Source organism: Mustela nigripes, chromosome 5 (assembly GCF_022355385.1).
Source record: "Mustela nigripes isolate SB6536 chromosome 5, MUSNIG.SB6536, whole genome shotgun sequence".
NCBI classification, from domain to species: Eukaryota; Metazoa; Chordata; class Mammalia; order Carnivora; family Mustelidae; genus Mustela; species Mustela nigripes.
The window spans coordinates 80,365,868-80,393,067 of NC_081561.1; the positions used below are offsets into that span (position 1 = coordinate 80,365,868).

General features: G+C 41.1%; 1 protein-coding gene across 16 annotated transcripts in view; it reads right to left on the reverse strand.

Moving 5' to 3' along the window:
* Positions 1 to 11,777, reverse strand: part of EPB41L2 (erythrocyte membrane protein band 4.1 like 2) — a 211,351-nt gene extending 199,574 nt beyond the window's left edge. For 5 of the 16 annotated variants that reach the window (XM_059400727.1, XM_059400723.1, XM_059400717.1 and 2 more), the window contains exon 1: positions 11,633 to 11,766. The gene's annotated coding sequence lies outside the window, so the exon portion shown is untranslated. Of the gene's footprint in view, positions 1 to 11,632 lie in introns of all 16 variants that reach the window. The other 11 variants (XM_059400729.1, XM_059400728.1, XM_059400724.1 and 8 more) reach the window with 5 other exon arrangements.
* Positions 11,778 to 27,200: the final 15,423 nt, after the last annotated feature.

A 27,200-nucleotide genomic window follows, 5' to 3' on the forward strand; every position in this document is an offset into this window, starting at 1 on the left:
AATGAAATTAGATGATGTCTAGAACTTGCTTCGAAATAATCCCAGGAAAGGGGAGTATCAGGAGGAAAATATAGATGAGACGCGACTGGCTATGGCCTGGCAATTATCAAAGCTGGGTGAGGGTCCTTGGGGGTCACTGTGCTAGTGTTCTCTCTACTTCTGAATATATCTAAAACTCTCCATAATAAAAAAGTTTAAACATAAAGACACTCTTCTGTAACTAAACAATGGGACATTCCTTCTGCAAAAAGCCGTTTCAATGAATAACCAGATACTGTAAAAAACACGAACTTTAAAAAAAATTCACCAACCAAAAAAAGGTCCTGAAAATAGTGCCACATTATCTTTCACTGCTATCATGTGTGGTGCACAGAGCAAGTAACACACAGATCACAGGTCTATCAAATGTTCGAAAACCTACCCCCGGGTCTTTCCATTCAAGCTTGCAGCAGTGGGGACAATAGTGAACTGGCCTCGATGAGGAGACAAGCTCAAGCCACATCTGTACCACACATGCTGCCCATATCTACGGCTCTTCATTGCAGAGCTGCAAAAGTTAAGAATATCTTCCACATACCTTTATTTTTCTGTTGCAGGTGGGGGAAGGGGGAGGAACAAATATATTCACATCCCCATATGTGTGTAATTTAAAACAGACAATCTTGGCATTAAGGAAATTAAGACGCAGGCCTTACTTATGTTGATTTTAATGGCTAAGATCCAAAAACAGTTCTGGTTACAAGCTCGTGGATAAACTCTTTGATTCCTTTGTCAGTAGACAGACCAAACTCATTTCTTGACACTTTAACCTTTTCCATACAAAATTTGTATTCATTTTATTAAGAAAAATGAGTTTTTCTTTTTCTCCTTAGGAGAAGCGGATTAAAGAAAATTTTCAAGTAAGGTGCTCATTTAGCAGCTTTTCTACCAGAGTCCAAAAGCAATTAAAGAGAGCATACTGGGGAAAAGTGAAAAATTATCATAGTTTAAGTGGGCTCCCCAAATGAAGGGTGAATATGCACCACTGTCTAGCATACGACCCTGCCACATTTGCTTTTCAAATCCTAGTGAAGGCATGTGGCACCATTTTCTAATAATCTCCTAGGACTTCTACTTCCTTGTTTTTTTCAACAGTATCTCAAAATGTTGACACATTTATTGAACTATTTTTGGAAGACCTAGCTCTGTCTACCTTCAGGGTTCAAGATACAAATAGATGAGAGCTACAGGACAGACCTCTAGCTACAAAACTTGGCAGGTTTCCTGAATTCTCCAAGAAAAATTCAGTTGGCAACTCCATTAGCAGCAGAGGAGCACAGAGCAGAGGGAACAACTCAGGACACAAGGAGGCTTTGGGTGTGCCTGAAACTCCATTAAGAAACTGAGTGATTCTGGGTAAGTTTAACCTCTTCCTGACTCACTTTTCTACTCTGTGGGACATAGGGTATGAAATTGTTTTAAGAATCAAGTGAGAATGGGGTGCCCGGGTGGCTCAGTGAGTTAAGCCTCTGCCTTCGGCTCAAGTCATGGTCTCAAGGTCCTGGGATAGAGTTCCACATTGGGCTCTCTGCTCAGCAGGGAGCCTGCCTCCCCCTCCCCCTCTGCCTGCCTCTCCGCCTACTTGTGATCTCTCTCTCTCTGTCAAATAAATAAATAAAATCTTAAAAAAAAAAGAATCAATTGAGAAAATGTTCCAATGATTTACTTTAAAAAAGAAAAAAAAATTTACAAATTAAAACAATTTAAAAAAGAAAGAAAGAAAAGAAAACCATTAGAAGTCTACACCTCAATCACCACATACAGTTTTATGCTGTTACTTATCAGGAGAAAGAAAAAAAATCTATCGATGACCTTGATGAAGAAAATGATATTTTGAACACACCCAATGTTTCTCAAACTTCACTCACATACCAACTTTATAGTTTTTGCCAAATCCAAACACTTAAAGACAAAGATATTTATCTTTAAATCAAGTTCCTTAAAAAATACCTACTTTATTTTACCCTTATGCTAAGTTAATACCAATGAAATCATAGGTTTGAAGCACTTGTCTGTTTTTCTGATGTATGCTGATACATATATTTAACCATTAAAAGAAAAAGATTCATCTGTATACTTAACTCATTTTAACATATGAATACAATTTGGGGAAATACTATCCTGATCTATTGTCTGTAGCACCTTCTACATTAAGGAAGAGAGTACCTGAATTTATAAATCTGTGTAACCCACCAAACAACAACAACAATTTATAAATCTGTGTAACCCACCAAACCTCACACACATATGAGTGTTCAAGTCTTCTGGGCTTCCTCACACTGTACAGCCACTACCTTATTCAGAACTCTGTTTCTGTTACCCCAAAGTTCATGCAACAAAAACCCCTCATATGTGTATCTTCACATGAGTGCAATTCCCACCCCCTACTCATGCCCTAGTAGTGAAATTTTTCCCCTGAAAGTATTTACCAGAATCCGTAGGAGTGCAAGTTTCCTCTACTCACTGAATCCATATTCAAAGAATATTGAAATACATGTATGCAAACCACATATCAGTCTAAAGATAAAGGTATTCAGAACACTCTAAAATCAGGTTGCTATTCCTTTTTTTTCCCCTCAAAGATTTTATTTATTTGAGAGAGAGAGAGAGAGCACAAGCAGGGGGGAGTTGCAGAGGGAGAGGGAGAATGTGGGGCTTGCTGAGCCCAAGGCAGATGCTTAACTGACTGAGTCACCCAGGTATCCCAAGGTTGCCATTTCTGAAACATATCCACACTTTTTTTTTTTTTAAGATTTCATTTATTTATATGACAGAGATCACAAGTAGGGAGAGAGGCAGGCAGAGAGAGGAGGAAGCAGGCTCCATGCCGAGCAGAGAACACGACGTGAGGCTCGATCCCAGGACCCTGGGATTATGACCCGAGCTGAAGGCAGAGGCTTTAACCCACTGAGCCACCCAGGCGCCCCTCCACCACACTTTTTACTTTTTTTTTTTTTTTTTTAAGATTTTATTTTATTTATTTGAGACAGTGAGGGAGAGAGAAAGAGCATAAGCAGTGGGAAGAAGCAGAGGGAGATGGAGAAGGAGCCTCCCCACTGAGCAAGGATCCCAAAGTGGGGTTCAATCCCAGGACCCTGAGATCATGACCAGAGCTGAAGGCAGATGATTAACCGACTGAGCCACTCAGGAACCCCTACTGTATACTTTTAAATCTAATTCAAGTACAAACTATAAGACTTGTAAGCATTTGTACTGAACTAATCCTTGAATTTATCAAAAGGAAAAAAAAATACATTTGCTTAAGTCTTCCAGGAAGCACCTTCTTGTTCAAAAACATATCAGTCATCCACTCCCATCTACCCTAGATGTTGACTCAATCATCTGACTTTCTCTTTCTTTCTCTTCATATATGTATATATATATATATATATATATATATATATATATATATATATATATATAAAATCTGAAGTTCAACTGAGTATCGGGCATGGAAAAAAAGGACAATTTTATAATGGCTGCAGTCCTTACCAAACTGTGAGTACCACAGTCATCTTGGGAATTTTATTTTTATCAATTTAAAACCCTAAATCAGTGGACTGAACATGAGTTAATCTAGTCCCTCCCAAAACCACACTAAAATGACAGTAAGGAAATTTTTTTAAAGAAGGGGAGGTACCAAAAAAAAGGGAAGGGATAGGCCAGCAGATGAGATATATCAACAGAATTTGAGAAGATGGAAAACAGATGTACAAAGTAACTGACTTAGCAAAGCAGAGGAAGCCAAAGCTGAATCCGTTATTCTGGTGGAGGCCTACAAGAAGCAATCTGAGTACTGGGAAAGGCCCTGGGAACCTAGGAAGTAGAGGTTCCAGCAGCCACTGAGGGCTAAGGTGAAAGATGGAGCTGAAAACAGCAGGTGGAATGCTGAAACCCCTCCTCCTTTCTCCTTCTCTCTTCCAGCCTTTGCAGCCAAAAGACAAGAAGTACACTCTCCAGAGCAACTGAAGGAAGTCTCCAGACATAGAAACTCTAGACCAGGAGAGCAGATGTGAGGGGTACACAGAAAACAAGGAGGCCCGATGACTCAGTCAACACATATTCACAAAGTGCAAACAGACAAAATATTCGTCTTCTTGCAGTTTACTCTCAGATGATAATAATACATGCTATAGAAAAAAGAAAGAAAAAGAGATTTAAGGCATACTAGGGTATGTGTGGGAATGGAGTTGTAGTTTCAAATAAATGATCACAAAATGTAAAGATCTGAGGGAGTTAAGGGAGTAAGTAATGCAGGTATCTGAGGGAAGAGCATTCCAGAGGGAAAACAAGTACAAAGGACCCAAAGGACCATCACGTGGGTTAGACTGAAGATACTACACACAGGAAAAAAAAGAAAGAAAAAAAAAAAAAAGAACATTACCAGAAAAAAAATTTAGTGACCAAGGAGCAGCTTGGAAAATAGGAAAAAAAAATTCAGTAGGGAGTTTAGAAGAAAACACTGAAGAAAGCCAACAGCCAATCAAAAAGACAAAGAGATGGTATAAGATAGAAACAAAAAACAAAAAACACACTAATAAAATTGGAAAGTCAATCTAGAAAATCCAACATCCAAATAAGAGAAGCTTCAGAAAGATCAAACAGAGGGAGAAATTATCATAGAGGAACATTTCTAAAAGACAAGAGTTTCCAACCCGAAAGAGCCCACTGAGTGCCCAGCACAATGAGTAAAAAACCTCCCACACCCAAAGCACACCATCATGAGATTTCAGAACACCAAGTTCAAAGAGAAAATCCTAAAAACGTCTAAAGAGAACAAACCAGCAACACACACAGAAGCAGAAATTAGAATTGCATCACTCCCTCTCAACAGTACTAGTGTGCCAGAATTCACAGGAATAATGCCTGGAAAATTCAAAGGTTAAGTAATCACTAACCTAGAATTCTATACCCAGCCAAACTATAAAAGCATTCACCATAAGAGTATAAACAGGAGGGGTGCCTGGGTGGCTCAGTGGGTTAAGAGTACAAACAGGAATTTTAGGGGCACCTGGCTGTCTCAGTTGGTAGAGCAAGCGACTCTTGATTTCAGGGTTGTGAGTTCAAGCTCCACAGTGGTCATGGAGCCTGCTTTAAAAAAAAAAAAAAAAAAAAGAGAAGGCATCTTAAGAAAGCTGCTTAAAGAAATGCAAGGTTTCAAAAAATTCACCTTCCACTTGCTCTTTCTTGGAACCTACTGGAGGATATAGTCAAATAAACAGAGTTAGAACCCAGTAGTGTGGGAGCGCAGGAAGAAAGGCAAAAGGAATTCCCAGAATACAGCTGCACAGTAGCTCTAGAAATAAATCAGTCCAGTGAGATGGAAGTTTCCTAATCTCAAAAATAAGAACTGAACTAAAACAGCAGTTTTTTATCTTGTTTCCCAAAATGCTTTCAAAACCTGCTCCCAAAAATCTCTCTGATACTCAGACACACATACACACACACATACACGTATACACACACACTTTAGTAAGGTCTCAGACAGTTCATAAACCACACTGGGCAATACCCTCCCCACTAACACACTCCACATCAAACACAATGAAACTAAATAATCTCAATGCTCCTTTCCGGTCCTCTGGGTGAATGAATCTAAGTTGTAGTTATCTGGTCAAAAAGAAAAAGAACATAAGAAGGGCGCCTGAGTGGCTCAGTGGGTTAAAGCCTCTGCCTTTGGCTCAGGTCATCATCCCAGGGTCCTGGGATCGAGCCCCACGTCGGGCTCTCTGCTCTGTGGGAAGCCTGCTTCCTCCTCTCTCTCTGCCTGCCTCTCTGCCTACTTGTGATCTCTGTCTGTCAAATAAATAAATAAAATCTTTAAAAAAAAACAAAAAGAAAAAGAACATAAGAATTATGGCAAAATGTAAATTACATTTTAATTTAATGTCTTCAAGATAGTGGGATGTGTATTTATATGGGTAAAATAACAAAGAAAATTCAAAATTATGATTAAACTCCACACTGTTGCTATCATGATGTTGGTTCTACCTCAACAGATCTAGAAACCTGAATTCAGGGCTTAGAAAAGATGATTAGAGAGAAGATAATCAGAACTATATGAATAGTTTCCAAAAATCTGGGGGCACCTGGGTGGCTCAATTGGTTAAGCGTCCGACTCTTGGTTTCAGCTCAGGTCATGATCACAGAGTCATGAAACTGAGCTCCCCTGTCAGACTCCAAGCTTAGTGTGGAGTCTGCTGGAGATTCTCTCCTCCCTCTGCCCCTCCCCCCTGCTCATGCTCTCTCTTCCTCTCAAAATAAATAAACAAAATCTTTTTTAAAAAATCACAGTTATCTTGAAATAAGGCAATCAGAAGGTAACATATCTTTATGTATTTGAAACTTTTTTTCGAAGAGATTGATAGTGAGGCCATAAAAGGAGCAAAGCAAGGGGAAACTGGCTTTTCAGTTAGAAATTAAAAGCTTTAGTTAAGATACAATGTTTTTTAAGATATGGGATGTGTATTTATATGGGTAGAATACATAGGAAACTACATGATCTAGACAATAAGGTGTCTACAGATGAACAGACAAATCACTTTGGAGCCCTTTCCATATGCCCTTTAGTTCTAGTTAAGAACTAGGAAGACGGAAAACCATCTCCATGATACTCAAGTTAGTTACATATGTAAAATGTTAACTTGGCTACCTAAAACAAAACCCTACTGAAGATACAACTTGGAGCAATAAAAAGATATTTCTTACTCCTCACATATATTCCATACTACTCTAAAGAGTATTTAGGAGGCAATCTACGTGCTTCTAGACCTTTGTGGCTCTAATATGCTTAAGTGAAAAAATACTAATATGCAAAGCAATATTTGTGAAATGAAAACATATTTCCATTTTATAAGTAATTGAGATTATGAAATTAGCCCAATTTCTATCTACAGGAAAAAAATCCAGAACCAGTATAAAATGTAGTATTGTTCCTATATTAATAGGTAAGTGATGTCGCTTTAAAAATGAGAAAACTGAGGGGCGCCTGGGTGACTCAGTGGGTTGGGCCGCTGCCTTCGGCTCGGGTCATGATCTTGGGGTTCTGGGATCGAGCCCCGCATCGGGTTCTCGGCTCCACGGGGAGCGTGCTTCCTCCTCTCTCTCTGCCTGCCTCTCTGCCTACTTGTGATCTCTGTCTGTCAAATAAATAAAAAATAAATTTTTTAAATCTTAAAAAAAAAAAAAATGAGAAAACTGAGAGGCACCTGGGCGGCTCAGTCAAACGGCTGCCTTAGGCTCAAGTCATAATCTCGGGGTCCTGGGATCGAGTCCTGTGCGCTTCTTCCTCTCCCTCAGCCCTTCTACCCCACTCATCCTTTCATTCTCTCTCTCTCTCTCCCTCCCTCTCTTTGTCAAATAAATAAATAAATAAAATCTTTTTTTAAAAATGAGAAAACCACTGAAACCCTCCTTAAAATAAATACTATCTCAAAGACTGGGTATTGAGAGAAGTTATATATAATCTATCCAAGACATGAAAAACACACATCGAAGAAACCCACATAGATCTCAATTCAACCACAAAGCGAGGGGAAACAATATCCACTAGCCAGAAAAGTAAATCCCCTGTATGAAATATTGCCTACATGACATTTCTACATGAAATAGTACCAGGTTCTACATCAACTCCAACTTTCAAAGAATCTTCATTAAAAGCACTTCTAAAATATTCTACAAAGGTTTAATGAATAGATCTGTCAAATATATTGAGTACAATGCTACAGATACTTCACATAACAAATACACATATACGTACATAAATATATTCCCTCTCTCATACAAAATGCACACCTATACACACTTTACAGAAAAGCTTTAAAAAGCATTCGTTATCACTATCAGTTACTTCTAGCTATTAGAGAGGAATTCTCTCTTTCCTTTTTGGCTTAGCTGTAACTTACACAAAACTATAGTATTTATACTTGGAGGCCATTCCCCTATAGCTAATGATACCAGTCACAACTCCATTTTAGATTTTAGTTTGGGGCACTGCCCAGATGAATGATAGAATGAATATTGAGTTGCTGGTTTGTGCCAAAACATGGCATTCCCAAAGGATGCTCTGTCTGGAATCTGTGGGTGATTCATATACAAATCTTCTATTAACTCAAGCCTTCCAAAGAGTCTGGAAATGTCTGTGTGTTGGGGGGAAGAGGACAAGGGCTGAGACTGGATTTGCTGACTCCTGCCCTGAGATTCCAAGATGCTATAAAAGGGCAGTAAATTAGGGTTTGGCTAGTATTTGCTAGACTACTGAAGCCAGCATAAACATTTACTTACAGCTTTTAAATCTGTAAGGGTACCCAGTGGTTAGGTACAGTAATTCTGAATCTGAAAAAGCAAACAAGACCACTGGAAATGTTTCTAAATAAAGGTGGGGTGGGGGAGGTAGGCACATTTCCTTTGTTTTCTCCGAGTAAAACAGATTTTAGAAATACAAAATTTGACTCTCAGCAGTATCGATCCCTATAAACTACTATAGTGTCTTATTAAAAATATTAGCAAGGCATACTCTTCCAAAAAGGCGACACATGGGTTTCAAAAAGACTACTTCAGTTAAAAAACAAGGACAAAGGCCCATACTTTCCTGAGGAAACAGAAAGAAAGTGAAATCTTTAAAAAATATTTAGCATTCTCCTATATAAAAATATAAACCCCACATTCCCAAATAAAATGGCAAAGATAAAAACTCTTGTAGTTCTCTAGCCACAGTAATATGAGAGTGGTGATTCAGAGCAAAACCTGAGGTTAAACATAACTATACAATATTACTAATTACAGAGTAATTTTACCAATAAATATTTTGGTTGAGGACTGCTTTGTCATCTTTGCAAGTATTTTTAGTTGAAAGCAAATGGTTGGGTAGTACACATGGACATGGTTATGATTTGTAAAAATCTATTTTTACAATCTGGTGACTGGATAGGTCTTTTAAACTTGATTCTTTAGAACTGGTAATTTGGAAAGGGTAAACCACAGGAACGTTACGTTAAGAGGCAAAGCACCTAGCAAGCTCACCAATTCAGACCAGCACAAAGCTAAACTGGAAAGCGCCAAGTGAAACTGGAAAGCATCGAGCGCTCACAAATCTAATAATGATGGGCCCAGAGAGTCACTAACGCCTGTATGTATGTTAACTGTACAAAAAGCTACCTCTCCAAATACAGTAAGAGCTCTCTGATTGTCCTTGTTATACATTTGCAGTTATTTTTTTGGTAGGCCTACCTTCCGATTCATCCCCTAAATCTGCAAATTTGCTTCTATTTGGAATTAAGTTTCTGATTTTAACAGATCCCCAGTTGCATACATGTCCAATTTAATAATACATACCCAGTTGAAAATATTCCATAACACCTTAAATTTTTTACAGAAGTTAGTAATAACTTCATTAAAATTTTAACTTTGTTAAATCATCACTTTTAATCTTTTTAAGCAATCCCCATCCAATTCAGATACCAAGAATCTGAAGCTGGGGGCTCAAGTCACCCACCATTTTCTCTGAAAGGTCTTTGCACACAGTACTCTAACTACTTGGACTGGAGGTAAAAGATTAAAGAACTGTTATGACTAGGTCTTTTTTAAAGAAGAGTGTTTTAAAAGGAAAGAAACTGTCCCTCCCGATACTCTAAATGAGCAGTCTCTTGTTCTCAGCAGTCCTTCTGCACACAAGACCACTACTGACTTCAGTGGGAATTCTGCCCAAGAAGTGAGGAAGACAGGATAGGATTAAATGAGCCCTAAATCCACGCCATTGTTCCAAGTCATTACCACTTGTACAGTTCTCCAATAACCTCCAAAGAGTAGATATCCGCGGTTTGATGGTGGTTCCCAAACTGATCACTCCCGTTCTAACAAGTGACACAGCCTAGCTCTTTAAAAATTGCGTCAGCCTGATGGATGGTAGTCGGTTGGCCCCTATCATAATCCAAGATTGCGTTGCAACGAAACCCCATTGGTGACTGCAACAGCAATCCAGTGATTTCTCACAGCAATGAGGCTGCAAACGGCAAGTCAACAGCATTAAGTGCTATTGGTGTCCCAGTAAAACCTATCCAAACCCTGAGAATCCTACATCCCAGATCCTGTGGCCAAGAAATCGACTCAGTTTCCCTCAAGTATTAAACCCAAACTGAAATGTGATAGAAAACTAAACTAAACTGCTAATTCTCCTACCGTATTATAGACAGAGAATATAGAAATAATGCATTCCGGTGAGAAAAAAAAAGGGGGGGGGGAGTGGAAAATATGGACGAATAAAGAAAAAACTGTAAAAATCATTTAAAAAATAAATAAATAAAGCTTACATAACAGCAAGAAAAACAAGACTCCTGGCATGAGACCCCAAAGACAACATTTTGGAGGCAAGAAGTTCAGGAAACCGAGGAAAAGATGTGATTCGAAACAACAAATTTATATATATAATCTCCCCACAACTCCCTCTTAAAAACGGCTGCAGCGGTTATCGTATGGAGAATTCAATTTAAAGCACCCTAAATTAGTAGGAAGGGCCCCTCAAGAGACCTCCCCGAAAAAAAAGCAAACAGTAGGCGAGAGCTCTTCTAATCTCACCAAAAAACCCTGACCTCGGAAGAGGTGAGCGATTTTGGGAAGTGCGAGGACCGACGTCGCCCCCGCAGACAACCCGACTGCTGCGGGCGGTGGGGGTGGCAGCGTCTAGTTGGGTCCGTTCTCCTCCTTGTCTCTCCTCCACCCCCACCTAAAACTGTTCACCTAAAACTGTTCCCGACCCTCTGCCCCCAGCCCCAGCGGAGGTAAAGGAGCCATCAGTGCAGAGACCGCCTGAACTGTCGGCGTTGGAGGGACCGGAGCGCAAGAGTGCATCGCTCCCCGCAGCTGCCCGGGCCGCAGACGTCCTCTGGGACGTCGACGGGGGCGCGCGCGGACGGACGCCGGCCGGGACGGCTTGGCGCGGCGCGTGGGGTCGGCGCGCCCCCCTCGCCCAGCTCCCTGCAGAGCCCACGCGCGCGGCCGGCCCGGGGAGGAGCGGCGTCCTCGCCCGCGTTTCCTCTCCCCAAACCATCCCCCGAAGAACCCCGCCGCCGCCTCCCCGGAGCGCCGGCGTTGTGCTCCACGCTGGGATCGGCTCGCGCGCCGCGGCCCGCGCCCGGGATGGAGCCGGATTCCTCCTCCAGCCTCTCCGCGGGGCCCCGGACGCGCGACCCTGAGTCCACGGCACCTCGGCGGGGCCGGCGCCGTCCTCACCAAGCCCCGACCTCTCTTGGCTCGGACCAGACGTGGCCCCGACTCCCGGGAAGGGAGATGGGGGGTACCGCAGTGGAGCGGGGAAGCAGGAATCCTGCCTGGAGGAACAGGACCCGGACCTCGGGGCGGGAATGGGGTCCGGTAGAGATGGGGAGAAGAGGAGAGAGGAAGCCGCAGAAAATCCCGAAGCCGGTCGCCCTCCCCCACGGTGGGACCGTCCCGCCACCGCTTCCTGCCAGGGATCAGCTTCCCAGCTGCAGCCAGAGGAAAAATCCCAGCCGCTCCTGCAACTCAGCAGGGACTGGCCGACCAGTCCGGGCTCCCCCGGCCCGGGCCCGCCATTCCGCAGCCCCGCGAACCTCCTTACCCTGCACTGCACCTCCAGGGGCTCGCTCGCCGCGGGGACTGGTCCCGCTCCAGCCCCAGCCGCCCGGCCGCCGCACCCGCCTCCTCCCTCCGCTGGGTTTCAAATTGAAATTCCCTGGCTGGGGCCGTCAGAGGACTCGGCGCTCCAGCCCCGCCCCCTCGCGGCGGAAGCCCCTCCTGCGCCCCCGCCGGACGCGCCCCCAGCGCGGAAACCCCCGCGGGCCGCACCACGCCCCCCCATCCCAGGCCACGCCCCCGGGGCGGGCCTTCCCGCGGGATTGGCCGCCGCGGTCGCCGGGTACCCAGAGCTGGAAAGATGCGTCTGGCGGTCGGAGCTGCCCTGGTTAATGACCGCTTGTGTCAGGGCGCCAGGCTTTTTTTTTTACCCGCTCATCCACCCTTAAGTCCTTTTTGCCAACTTTTAAAAGTGATTTCTTCAAAGTGCTTTACTGACTACTTCTTGACTGAACAAACCTATTCCGTAGCGGATACAAGGCTAGACCCTGGAAACAGGGAAATAGGAAAAGTGGGTCCTGCTCAGTCGAGACTGGAAGAAGTGAAGTGCTTTCACAGCGAGGACACTGAAAAGGAACCATTTATTCTTCCTGTGGGAGGGGCTGGAGGGATTGGGGAAACCCCACAGTGGAGGGACTTGTTAGCTGAACCCGAAGTCGGAGCAGGATTTTTCCAGGCCGCGGCCTGGGAGCTTGGATTGCAGAGCCGGACAAGGCTGAAGAGGCTGCGGACCTAGGTTGAGGCACAGGCGCACACGTGCGTGTGGGTGCGCACACCACACACGCACACGCGCGCGCGCGCCCCTGATACCTCCCGGTGCTTTGCTTGTATATAATTATACCACTTTTTCTCAGATTCTACTTATTGCATCTTTTCTGAACGTTGGCATCTCAAAAGGGATGTGCAGTTCCTTGCCTTGGGCGTGTGTTACCCATGCACCTCTTGTTCTTTGCTTCCTCCCTCCTTTAACCCGGACATTAGTGACTCTACTTCAGCCAAAGCCTTCTTTTCTTGGCTAAACATAACCTTTTCTAAAGTGAACAACATCGAATGGAACCTCAGTTACAATACCTTCCGTGTGCATGGTGCTTTTCAGTTGACAAAGCCCCCTCACATTTGTTATCATTTGATCCTCTTCAATAACTTTGTGGAAAAGGCAGAGCAAGTATCATCTCTGAAACATCGAAGAGAAAGTGAAGACGGGAAGAGAAACTATTATCTAAGGGCTTTCAAGTAAGCAATAAAAATAATAAGAGGTAATAGCTATTGCATGCTTTATGCACTAGAAGTTTTTCTAAGTTCCTGATGTAGGTGAACCTACTTAACCCTGCATGTGCTAAGTACCCACGTTAGATTTAATCTAATATGGGCACTAATATGGAGGGAGAGGAAACCTGAGAAGATAGCAGCTCTGATGAAAAGAAGCCAGGAATTTTATGAGATGATCCCATTAGAAACATTGAGGCAGATTTACAATGAAACTAGCAAAACTGAAGCTTCAGGATCCCTCATTTTCACAGGCCTGAAAATAACTGTATAATTGTAATTTTTTTTTAAGAGAGTCCTTGAAGTTATATAAGCTCTAGAGCCCATAACCCCCGGTCTAGACCTGATGGAACCCTTTAAAACTGCTCGTGCAAAATAATAACATAAATATAGTTATAATTGATAAAATATAATGCCCTTAGAATAGGAAATAGGCCCTATGTCCTCTGCTGAAGCATGGGAATCACTTCAGTAAACTACCTTTTAAGAGGGATATTGAGAAATGAAATTATATCCATTGATGCATAGTCTTGATAACGTGGGAGCCAGCAAAGATTTAGGCTAAAGAGATGATCAAAGGTCATGGGAAGGTTGTTATCAAATATCTAAAGGCTACTGTGTGGAAGAATTAGACTTTGTTTTGGATACAGCCTTAAAACATTTCAGTGGAATGAAGCAGATTCTGTGATGACCTGGAAGGAACTAAAGGTAGAAAAATCAAATTCCGGAAGCTATAAGGAAGGGAAGAAAACAGATGGAACATGGTACAATACAGGTGTCAGCAAACAACAGGTGGTATTCCAGGCAAGAAGGGAGGTCTTAACAGGGAGAGAAATGAAGTTTGGACAGACAGGCAGGACAAAGTCCTAAACAGGTGATAGTCGGAGATGCAGGCAAGCAACGCAGGGCAGGACCAGGGGCTGTAGTTCAAGCCAGAATATTAATCTCCAGGAAAACAAATTGATCAAAGCAAGGCTTCATCTTCCCATTACACAGACTAGAGTAACAGGGAAGCGACTGACACAAAGAACAGCACAGGAATCCGGATACCAGACCTGAGAGTCACCACATCCAAATTTAGCATCACAGTCTCAATCTTAGACACCATCTGCAAGCAAAGCCAGTCTGGCAATATAACTAGAAGTTTACCCAGGATCTCTTTAAGCCCTTCCTTACCAACTCATTCACACAAGCATGCTCCTAAGAAATCTTGATCCCACTATACTGGTGATTCATTCTTTTATCTTTGTGCCTCTGGGTGCCAAGCCCAACCAGGTAGAAGTACTGGAATGGCTCTGAACTGAGAACCTGCCCTTCCCTGACAGGGTCCACAGGCAGCGAGACCTGACAATGCACTCTCATGTTCTGTCTGTCTAATGGAGGCAATCTCAGAAAGGCATGCATCCCCAGTTCCACTGCCATAAGCAGTAAAGACACTTTGTAGATGTCAGTAGGAGTCACTGTATCACCTGGCCAATCCTTGGAGCTATTTCAAATATCTGTGGCTGCATGACTCCCCAAATTAATGACAACCATTTTATTGCTGTGATTCTTTGGACATTGAAGCAGGTCTCAAGGAGATGGTTCATCTCTCCTCTGTGTAGTGTCAGTTGGGAGGATTAACTGTGGATGAAGGATCCAGTGTGGCTTCACTCACATGTCTGGCAGTTGGTGCTGCCTGTCAACTGAGGAGCCTAATTTCTCCTCTACAGAAGCTGTCCTTTTACAGCTCTCTCTCCATGTGACCTCTTAACAGGATAGGCCAGGCTTCGTTACATGGCACCTGGCTTCTGAGAGGATAAAAACAAAAGCTTACAAGGTTTTTAAGACCTAGGCCCAGAAGCAACATCTATGCTGCATTCTTTTGGTCAAAGCAAGTCAGAGAGCCAGCCTGAATTCAAAGAGAGGTATCATAGACTTCACCACTTGATAGGAGTGTACAGGGATGAGAAGACTTAATGGCAGCCATCTTGGTAAACATTTCACCACAGGAGCCATGTTTTTCTAATCTTGTATTAGAGTCTGCCCTCAAGCAACCCTTCTCCTTTCCATCAGCAGTAAAATTTTCCACAGGATTTTCCTTAGAAGTCACATAAATCCCCCTTTTTTTATCTACGTCACACTGAGTAGTAGTGATCTCCTTTTGAAAGACCGTTCCCAACTATTGCCAACAACAAGTATATAAGTTTCTCAAACCTGCCAAACTGAGGTATTCACTCAGTTGTATTTGGAGTTGTGCCACATACATACCCCTGCTTCATTTGTCTCAATGACAGAGAAAGAGGCCTGGGCATGCTGATTCCCTTAAGCTGGAGGAGGATCTCCACAGTTGCTCTCCATGGGATTTCATGGTCAATTTCTCCATAGAACTGAAAGCAGAAACAGAATAGGACCCAATAAAAAAATCCCCCCAAAAGCTACATTTGGAAAGAGTATACAAAGATGTATTATTTCAGCTCAACAATTTGAGTGTCGTTATGTACCAGGCCTCATGCCATGCTCTGGACATACAAAAATGAGTAATACAATATCTCTGCTATAGTGAAGTTCAGTCGGATAGATAATAAAGCCAGTAAAAGGAATCAGAAATTCTGGTTTCTATCTGTGCCTTTAGTTGTTCTCACTATCTAAAATGAACATTTCTCTGTTAGATAACTGTCATTTTATTTAGAATATAAATGAAATATAAGGATAAAACAATGGATATATGTGTGTGTGTGTGTGTGTGTGTGTGTGTGTGTGTGTGTGTGTATGAGATGTTATTTATTTGACAGAAAGAGTGAGCACAAGCAGGGGGAACTGCAGGCAGAGGAAGAGGGGAGGGAGAAGCAGACTACCCTACTGAGCCACCCAGCTGCCCCGAAATGGTGTTTGTTTTTTTTATATCAGTGCATCATTGAGTTCCATTTTATACCAACTCAATTTAGGCAATGACACAAAGCAAGTTTATAAAGTTTTTATTTTACTTTGATTCTCAGTAACAAGTAAAGAAGGGTTATAGAGCCTTCCATGTATGCTTGATCTTCAGTGGGAAGGGGCTGAGAGGCCAGAAATAAAAGTTACAGACCTGTTTACAGACATAAACCTAGAGCATAAGGAAAGGAGAAATCAGTGGAATGAACCTTATGAGCATGGATCCCCATTTTGCGGGAAGCAGGTAGATGTCCTACTATGGGAAATGGCTGAGACATCAAAGTTCAATTAAAATGGACGGGCATGTGATTCATCCCTCAGTCCCATGGTCAACAGATCTGTACTGTCTCCCAAGACAAAGACTAGAGGGAGGGTTTGCTTGGTCAAGTGAAAGAGGAATACTGTACTTCCAGTACCCACTTACTTAGATATGGGGATTAGGGAGGCAAAATGACCTTGAAGCAACATCATTGGACTTTGCTGGACAGGCAAAGTCAGGTTGCTTGAGGGCAGACTCTAAAACAAGATTAGAGGGTGCCTGGGTGGCTCAGTGGTTAAGCCGCTGCCTTCGGCTCAGGTCATGATCTCAGGGTCCTGGGATCGAGTCCCGCATCGGGCTCTCTGCTCAGCAGGGAGCCTGCTTCCTCCTCTCTCTCTCTCTGCCTGCCTCTCTACCTACTTGTGATTTCTCTCTGTCAAATAAATAAATAAAGTCTTTAAAAAAAAAAAAAATAAATAAATAAATAAAACAAGATTAGAAAAACATGGCTCCTGTGGTGAAATGTTTACCCAGATAGCTGCCACACTGGATATGGCCCAATACTCTGAGTTCACTGTAAGGAATCTTGCCTGTAGAGCATAATTTGTAAGCAGCCTCCACAAGTAGTGATAAAAACCCATCAACAGCTACAACAGCAGAAGAGAGTGTTGAATGAAAATGTCAGAAGAAAAATGTCAGAAGAGCAACCTTCTGGGTGATATGGGCTTGGCCTGGGATAGCTACATAGCCCAGACCTGATTGGCTAGTTTGTAAAACAGTCCCTGGAAATAGTGGAGACAGCAGGATTGGAAACGGAATATCACAGTTTCTGAGTAAATAAGTTCCTCTACTTAGAAAATGAACCAACCTAGAGGTCCTTAGTTTATTCAAAACAGATGTATAGTAGAAGTTTGGTTTTAGCAAGATACTGTCCTTCAGGTTGGATTTTGTGGTTCCCTGGGGCACACGAATATATTCTACTTATTAGAAAACACTTAGAAAAATAGGGATGTTGAGGTTATGCGATGGCTTCCTATCCCTCTTGCTTCCTGTGACCCCACCATCTCCATAGGAATATCCGCCTGGAGAGGGCAGTCACTGGGAAGGAACAGATACCTGGAGAATGATAACAAAGAACTACTGGACCCTATGCTTTATGAAGGCAGGGACTATGTCTGCTTTGTGCACTGTCGGATTTAATTCAAGAACAGTGGCTTGTGTAGGCCTTCTTCAATAAATTGCTGAAGGAATAAAAGTGTGAACCTAATTGAAAATGGATGAGGAAAACTACTTCCCATATTTTTTTTAAGGATTTTATTTATTTATTTGACAGAGAGAGATCACAAGTAGGCAGGGAGGCAGGCAGAGAGAGAGAGGAGGAAGCAGGCTCCCTGCTGAGCAGAGAGCCCGATACAGGGCTCGATCCCAGGACCCTGAGATCATGACCTGAGCCGAAGGCAGCAGCTTAACCCACTGAGCCACCCAGGCGCCCCTACTTCCCATATTTTGATGGATCTAGTGTTTAATGGGAAATTCTCAGGGCATATACCTTAAAATGATGGGTACAATATTTTTTAAACTATTTTTTAAATGCATGGCTGAACCTGGTAGAAAAGATGAAGTAATTGTAAGCGGCCGGAACCTATGAAAAGAAGATCATGCTATCCCCCCAGAGATCTATATATTAAACTGGATTCCCTGGTAAGGTGGGACTTAGGGTTGTTTCCCCTGGGGAGGGTCAGTGTATGTATGTTCTTTGTGTGGTAAAACAGATACTCACTGATGAGAAGAACAGATTATGACAGAGGCAAGACTACATGGTCGCCAAACTATATTTTCTTTTCCTCTGGGGCACCAAACTATCCACATCTTCAAGCCTCCTTTGCAGTTAAATGTGGCCGTGTGAGTGGGTTCTGGCCAATGGAATATGGGTGGAGTTGATGTAAACTGTCTCCAGGCATGGCCCGTATTTAAAAATCTCCCACATGATCCTTCACTCTCTCTTTTCCTTTGTTTGCCAGGTACAGCAGACCCAGAGAACTCTGAGGTCCTAGGGAATGATAGACCTTCTAGAATGTAAAAAGTCTTGGTCCCTGAGTGACTGTGAGGAGCAAAGTCTTCCCCCATCCCAATTTATAACCCATACTGGACTATGAGCAAGAAATAAGTAAGAGATATGTCTTTGTAGTGCTGAGCCACTAAAATTTTAAGTTTTTTTTTTATTCCATAGCTATTGGCTTATCCCAAAACTACAGCAATGCTAAACCAACCCATCCAAAGAATGAGAAAAGAGGAAACATATTTCAAGCCATCCTGTGATATCAAAACACAAGAACAGTGCAATAGGGAAAATCCTAAAGTCAATCTCAACAACAGGTAGAACTGTTCAAGTCCCAATTGCAGACCCTCATAACTTGTAGAAAGGAATGATAAATTCTAATTTAAGGATATCGTGGACATTTGAGAGTGGCAAGATGGCTTTTGAGAGGAACTACATGAGTAAATGCATGAAGGCTTCAAAGAGGAGCTTGAGTTTGGAGTTTGTTCTATAGGCAATCAGGACTTGGCACAGGTTTTCATAAGAACATCTTAGGATTAACTGTCTTATCCATTTGTTATATTAAATATAAATTTCCCATCAAGTCTTAGTTAAATAAAAACCTCAGAGCATAATAATTTAATTCATTCAAATCTAAACTTAATAAAATGAGCAAATATTTTCTTTGTGATACATCATGAACTAAGTAGACAGAAAGCCACCTCATTTTACCCCTTAAAATGATAGCGCTGGGGCACTTGGGTGGCTCAAGTCAATTAAGTGTCTGCCTTCGACTCAGGCCATAATCCCAGGGTCCTGGGATCGAGTCCTGCATGGGGATCTTTGATCAGTGGGGAATCTGCTTCTCCCTTTTTTTCCCCCTCAATAGCTCCTCCTGCTCCTGCTTTCTCTTTCTGTCAAATAAATAAATAAAATCTTTTTTTAAAAAATTGGTGCTTGGCTTATCACTGTTTAACTTATTGGCTCCTAAGTAAATAGCGGCTTAGTGAATTTTTTACATCTAAAAAGCAATGCACTCTTCATCTGAGAGTCTCATAAATCTCTGTGAGAGAATAAAATTGACTTTAATGTGCTTCTTATATCCAGCATCTAACCATTCTAAAGTGTCCATTCCCAGGACACCTGTATGGCTCAATCAGTTGAGCATCCAACTCTTGGTTTCAACTCAGGGGCCATGGAATGGAGCCCCTGAGTTGGGCTCATGCTCTGAGGGAATCTGCTTGGGATTCTCTCTCTCCCTCTCCATTTACCTCTCGCCATGCGTGTGCTCTCTCTCTCTCTCTCTAAGATAAATGGATAAATCTTAAAAACAAATAAATAAATAAAATGCCTGTTCTCGAAAAAGAAAAAGAAAAAAAGAAAAACCAAAACTGAGATCAACTAAAAGAGCAGGACTAAGGAGAATCCTTAAAAAGTGGATGGTGGTGAGACTCTGATAATCAGGTCTGACTGCACTTGAGCTAAGGGCTGCCAGTCATAGCTGTCTCGCCCAGTTGACAACACTGAACACTCCAACAACCAGAGTAGGAACACATGGGGCAGAATTCTAGGATACATGGGAGTTTTCAGAGAAGAAAACTTGAAGAAGTGAGAGTAGTCTGACTGTGACAGCTATCAACCTAATTAACCACCAGCCCTGATTAACCTTATCTACCCGGTCAGACAGCTTCCCTGCTGCCTCACTGATACCTCTTCAGATCTCCAGAAACTCTGACCTCAGAGAATAGCTTTCTCAGTTGGTTTCAGTTATAACTTTAATATAAAAAAATTTTTAGCCTGTTTTGAAAAAGGCTAACAGACAAGGATAGACTCCCGAAAATAAGAGTAGTGTCTAAATCTTATGCTAAAAAAAAAAAAAAAAAAAAAAAAATTAGTATTGTTGTCCAGAAGTTAGTCAGTGTTAGGGGAAAGGACAGCAAAATCCATAGTATGGAACTCAAAACTTCCCCAAGGGTAAAAGCCATCTATAACATGCGTACAAATAAGAAGCATAGTAATATGTAACTCTTTTTTTTTTAAAGATTTTATTTATTTATTTGAGACAGAGCGCATGCGTGATAGAGAGCCTTCCAGTGGGGTAGGAGGGCTCGATCCAGGGACTCTGGGATCATGACCTGAGCTGAAGGCAGATGCTTAACCAACTGAGCCACCCAGGGGCCTCACTAATTCCTTTTTAATAGTTGAATTGTTGGACAACTGGGTGGCTCAAGTCGGGCCCAGGTCATGATTCCAGGATCCAGATCAATTCCTGCATCAAGCTCTCCGCTCAGCAGGGAGTCTTCGTCTCCCACTGCCCCTTCTTCATTCCCACTTGCGCTCTCATGCTCTTTCTCTCTCTCTCTCTCCCTTAAAAATAAATAAATAAAATCTTTTTTTAAAAATAGCTGAATTGTTAGGTTATAATGTATTTAACTTGTCTCTCTACCAGTGGACATGTATGTAGTTAAAATTCTTTGCTTCCGTAAGTAATGCTTAAAATTAATTTTCTTCTACATATGTCTGTAAGTACATGTGGAGTTATATAAAATTAATTTCTAGAAGTGGAGCTATTGGGTAAAAGAGTATTTGCATTCAAAATTTTTGTGTATGTTGCCATATGATGGTATTTTTCATGCCAAATTACTTCATGTGTCACTGTCCAGACTATGGATTGACTGGGTAAGAAATTGGATGTGGAAGAGAAATGTGGCTATGGGAGCTCCTAGTTTTGGGGGTCTTTTCTCCTGTCTATAGACAGGAGAAAATTGATGTCCCAGCTCAAGAAGAGACAAATAAAATTTGCCCCAACATCAGCTTTTTGTTCCATTTGGACCTTCAGTGGACTGGACGATGCCTGCCCATAGTGGTGAAGGCAGACCTTCTTTCCTCATCTATAGATTCAGATGCTGGTCTCTTCCTAAAGCATCCTCACAAACACACCCAAGAATAATCTGGTCTATCCTTAGCCCAGTCAGGTTCATATATGTAAAATTAACCATGTTAATTGACTGGGCTTGGGATGGCTGGAGACTCAATGTGGGGGTGCATGTTTGGAGTGAGGGGTGAGATCGAGCAGTTGACCATATCAGCATCCCTATGCAAGGAATGTCCTGGGACCCACATTCTCTGCAAGTACTATGGATACCACGGGGACTCTGTTTGAATTATTCAATGATATTTTAGATGCAGGGAAGTTAGGTCCTGTCTTGAATAGCCTAGAACATATGTAGAGAAAACCAGAAAACATACTCTTTGAAAGAATGAGGTTACTCCAGGCATAATCACCGGGCCAACTTAAAGCTACTTCAAGGTGAAGTTTCCTTAGGCAGGGTCAGAAGAAGAGTAGAGACCTGTGTGTTTAGTCAGCTTTGATTTTTTTATATTTGGAAAGTTGCATTTTTAAAAACCAGTTTATTTGAATTTACCTGTTTGTTGATTTTTATAGCTATATTTTTAAAATGTCTAATCTGCAGAAATATAGTGAAAGAAGAGAAGATAAGGAAAGATTTTGAGCAAAGCAAGGCAACAGACCAAGGAAATAGAAAGCTGATTGTGTCCAGACATAACAGTGGCAGGAGCAACAAAACTTTGGGAGATTTGGAACACTTTGTGATACTGACTGGTTGGCATAGTGGTGAGTTAAATATTTTAGGATGAAGAGAGAAAATTGGGATTTGTTTCTCTCACACAAAAGTTTCTTAAACTCTCAGCAAGATACAATTTATTTTGCAACTGATGATATTTAATTGGAGAATATTTAGGAAAAAATACAATGATTTAATTTTATACATTCAATTAGATGGAAATCTAAAATTTCTCTAAATAATGTTTAACAGTTTTCCATGTAGAACCCTCACATCGCTTTAGTTAGATTTATTCCTAGGTGTCTGATTTTTTTTTTCATGCTGTTATAAATGGCATCATCTTAAATATTTCATTTTCTAACTATTTTTTATTGTTGAATAGAAATGTAAACGGGGGGCACCTGGGTGGCTCAGTGGGTTAAGCCGCTGCCTTCGGCTCGGGTCATGATCTCAGGGTCCTGGGATCGAGTCCCGCGTCGGGCTCTCTGCTCAGCAGGGAGCCTGCTTCCTTCTCTCTCTCTCTCTCTCTCTGCCTGCCTCTCAGTGTACTTGTAATTTCTCTCTGTCAAATAAATAAATAAAATCTTTAAAAAAAAAAAAGAAAAGAAATGTAAACGGTTTTTGTATGTTTGCTTATATCTAGTGATCTTAATAAACTTGGTTTTTAGTTCTAATTGTTTTTCTGTAAATCCTTTTGGATTTTCTATGTACACTGGATTTGTTTTAAGATCTTCCCATGGGGCGCTTGGGTGGCTCAGTTGTTGGGCGTCTGTCTTTGGCTTCAGTCATTATCCCAGAATCCTGGGATCGGGCCCCGCATAGGGCTCCCTGCTTGGTGGGAGGCCTGCTTCTCCTCTCCCACTCCCCCTGCTTGTGTTACCTCTCTTGCTGTATCTCTCTCTGTCACATAAATAAAAAATAAAATCTTTAAAAAAAAAAAAAAAAAAAAAGATCTTCCCATAAATTCTCTTGAGACATCTCTCTGGGAGAGCCTAATTTCCCTCCATTGACTGTGGACAGTACTTGGTAACCTGCTTTTCACAAAATAAAATGTAGGAATGACAGAGTGTGACATCCAAGGCAAAGTTAGAAAAGGCATTGTGGTTTCTATCTTGTCCTCTTTTAGAGCATTTGTTTTGGGAAGCAAGCTGCTAGACCTTGAAGACCACCAGACAGCTCTATGGAAAGATCCACGTGGTAAGAACTAGGTGAGGCTTCCTGCCAGCAGCCAGCAAGAAACTGAAGGCACTCTTGGAAGTGGCTGCTCTCAGACTCCCAGGAGAGCCTTTGGATGACTGCAATCCTACCTGACGTCATGCAATACCTTACACCAAAATCAACCACAAAGTCACGCCTCAGTTCCTGGTCCGTAGAACCTGTGAGATAATAAAGCTTATTGCTTTAAGCGGCTAAGTTTGGTATAATTTCTTATGTAGAAATAAGTAACTAAAATATACACCATTATGCTTTATTTTCTTATGGTAATAGTTTAATTTCTCTCTTCTCAATCCTTTTATTGTTTTATTCCTTGCCTTAGTAGGATAGGTAGGATCACGGGGCTACAGGCAGAAGTGATCATATTGTGCCTTCCTCATTTCGAAGAGATTTCCTGTATATGAAAACACATACAAACATAACCATTGTTTGATGGTTATGATAGGCTTTTTTGGTAAATGTCCCTCATCAAGGTAACAATAACCTTTTCTATTCTAAATTGCCAAAAGTTTACTTTTTATTTATTTTTAATTTTTTTTTTTAGAGAGAGAGAGAGAGTGTGTGTATGTGTGTGCACATGCGCACATGCAAGTGCATTAATGGAGGAGGAGGGGCAATGGGGGAGAGAGAGAGAAAGAATCCTAAGCAGGCTCCAAGCTCAGCCCAGAGCTGGCAAGGGGCTCAGTCTCACCACCCTGATATCATGACCTGAGCCGACATTAAGAGCTGGACCTTTAATAGACTGAGTCACCCAGGTTATCCCTACTTTCTCTTTTTTTAAATAAAGAATAGGTGTTGAATTTAATTAATATAATCATATATGACTTATTTCCTTTATCTGGTTATGAGGTGAATTGATTTTAGAATGTTAAACCAACTTTGCACTCCTATAATAAATTCAACTTGATTTTGATGTGTTATATTTATACCTACTGCTATATTTGATTTGCCAGTATTGTATTTAGGTTTTTTTCCATTTTCATTCATAAGAATAAATGGACTCTAATGTTACCTTTTTTTTAAATTAACAAATAATGTATTATTTGCCCTAGGGGTACAGGTCCATGAATCGTCATGCTTACTTGTTTCATAGCACTCACCATAGCACATACCCTCCCCAAAGTTCATAACCCAACCACCCTATCCCTACTCCCCCAACCCCAGCAACCCTCATTTTGTTTTGTGAGATTAAGAATCTCTTATGGTTTGTCTCCCTCCAGATCCTTTTTGATAGTATCCTTATCAGGTTTTGATATCAAGATTATGTTGGCCTTATAGAACAAGCTGGAAAGTTTATACTCATTTTCTATTTTCTAGAAGTTTATGTAAGGTTGGAGTTATTTTTCCTTAGTGTATAAATCATTCACTAATAAAGCTATCTGGAAAGGTTTAGTTATGGGTTTATATTTTCATTTTTTATAAAATATTTCATAATATTTTAATATTATATTAATAAAAATATAAAATATTTGTATTTGTATTAAAGTCTCAGTAAGTTGCATTTTTAAGGAATTCTTTAATTATTTTTGCATTTTCAAATTTATAGACCAAAAACAACAGGCTAAATAAACAGGTTATTTTTTTCCGGTTTGGTAGCATGATCTATTCGTTAGATCACAGAACAATTTCAGTAAAGAGAATTGCCAGAGGAAAGGATGAGAAACAAGAACCAGGAAACAATGTAATACAGGGAACTGAAAACCACTTCTAAATAAGTATTTAACCAGTTGTTTGGAATATAATGGGGTTTATTCTAAGCAGGTGGAATTTTCTGCTATGATTATATTTATGTATTTAATAATATCTGCCTCCTTTAAAATTCTTTAAACTACATTCTAAAACCAGTTTGCTAAAAGAGGATTGAAATCTTAGTTCTCAACCATTCTTAAATGGCTTAGTGCTATCTTGTAAGTCCTTCTGGAAGCCTGTTTGTGTACTCCCACCAATTCAGATGGAAATCGTGGTAATGGTCAACAGAGTAAAGACAGAGTAAAAACAAAAGTTAGGGAGGAGTGCAATTTCACTGCATTGGCAAAACGGCAATGGCTGCGAGTGACGCTCTTTGCCGTATTATTACTAATTTAACTTTCAGGTTTCCTTTTTGTTCTTGTTATTTTCTGCACCTTTCCAATATTATCTACCTTTAAAACAAAACAAAACCAAAAAATCAAACTTTTTTTTAAAGATTTCATTTATAAAAATCATGTTTCATTTACTTATTTGAGAGAGAGAGAGAGAAAGAATGCACACAAGCAGGGGGGAGGGCAGAGGGAGAAGCAGGCTCTCCACTGAGCAGGAGGCCCATGTGGGACTCGTTCCCAGGACCCTGGGGTCATGACCTGAACTGAAGGCAGACGCTTAACAACTGAGCCACCCAGTCATCCCCAAAATCAAACTTTCTAAAAGGATTTATTTATTTGAGAGAGAAATAGCACAGAAGGAAGGGACAGAAGGAGAGGGAGAGAGAGTCTCAAGCAGACTCCATGCGGCGTGCAGTTTGACCTGAGGCTTGATCTCAGGACCCTGAGATCTCACCCTGAGCCAAAACCTCAGCCAAAACCAAGAGTCCGAGGCTTAGCCAACAGTGCCACCCAGGTTCGCCCCCAAAATAAAATTTTTAAAAATTTCCCTCTCACCTTCAGTCATAAAACCTTTTTGGTTCATTTTTTTTTTTTTTTTTTTTTTATTATTTTTAAGTCAAATTCCTTTCTCTGATCGTCAGACGCCTTAGGATTTGGAGTCTAACCATTGTATCTGAGCATCTCATGACTGTTTCTCCACCCTTTTCCCAGTTCATCACTAACTCTTGATTATTCATGCCTCCAATCCGCAAATCTAGGCTTTATACCTCCCGCCACACAGATTGTCATTTCCCTTTGACATTATCTCAAGTTCAGCTAAATTGTCTAACTCTGTTACCAGTGGCCTGTGAGTTGACAAGTCACTCTGCTTGACCCTTTGTACTAGAGAAAGTATCCTTTGATGTCAGTAAGACTTTTCAATATACCAAGTTTGCTGGAGAATTGGTAAACATTTAAAGGAAGAGATAGAAACATGGGAAATCAGTTTGTCATTATTTCTATTTCATTTCCTTTATAATCTTACAGAAAAGTCTATAATCCTGTATTTATTATGAGACTATAACCATGTAAACTACTTTGAAGTTATGACTTCAAAAAGGGTTTCAACATCATGAGGTCTAACAGGGCAGAGAAGACTTACTTTATTACAAGTCTTATTTAATCAGCAAAGAACTCTGATAATTTACAAAGTTTCTAAACAAAATTATCTAAACATCTGGAAGCTATTAAAGAACTGAGGAAGTTATGCCACAGTTACATTTAGGAAGGTATTTTTATTATAAATTCCTTGTAAAGTAAGTCTGTGAAAAATAAAACTAAATTACCATTACCACTTTACTCAGATTTCTCATATTAATAGGACCTAGATATTTAAAAATATTATGATTGAAATGTAGGTTTATTCTTTGGGAGACCAGTGGCTAGCAATAATGTAAGATACCATTTACATACATTTGCATCTTAACCATATTAAAATATTAAAGAATTAGCTTTAAATTCCAACTCATCGCTTACTAGTTGCATGAACTCAGGCAAGGTTTATCAACTCAGAGCCATGATATTCTCCTCCATATGGCATAGAGATAACCTTTCAACACAAGATGATTAAATAATGTAATACCTGGAAGTGCCTAGCACGGCACCTAGCACTGGGTATATATGCTCGATAAATATTTTTCCCCCTTGTTTTCCCTCGCTTCCGTTTTGCTGCCTTCTTCCTTTTACCACTGGTGTCAATATGGGACCTTGGCTTTTCATTTCAGAGTCTAAGGGGATGGTGCATAAGGGTTTTTTAAGAATTCTCTTATTCCAGGGGCGCCTGGGTGGCTCAGTGGGTTAAAGCCTCTGCCTTCGGCTCAGGTCATGATCCCAGGGTCCTGAGATTGAGCCCTGCATCGGGCTCTCTGCTCTGCAGGAAGCCTGCTTCCCTCTCCCTCTCTCTGCCTGCCTCTCTGCCTACTTGTGATCTCTGTCTGTCAAATAAATAAAAATTAAAAAAAAAAAAGAATTCTCTTATTCTTTATATTTTCCCATTGTTACCAACTGCTTAAATACTGGAAATCCCCAAGAGGATTATGTGTTTATTTCAGGGATAGAAGTGCAGGGGAAAAGTATAGATCAAGGCAGAAAGCTAGTTTTCTATTGAGCCCTATTCTGAACCTTATAATACCTTAGATTTATAACACTGCCTCATTTTT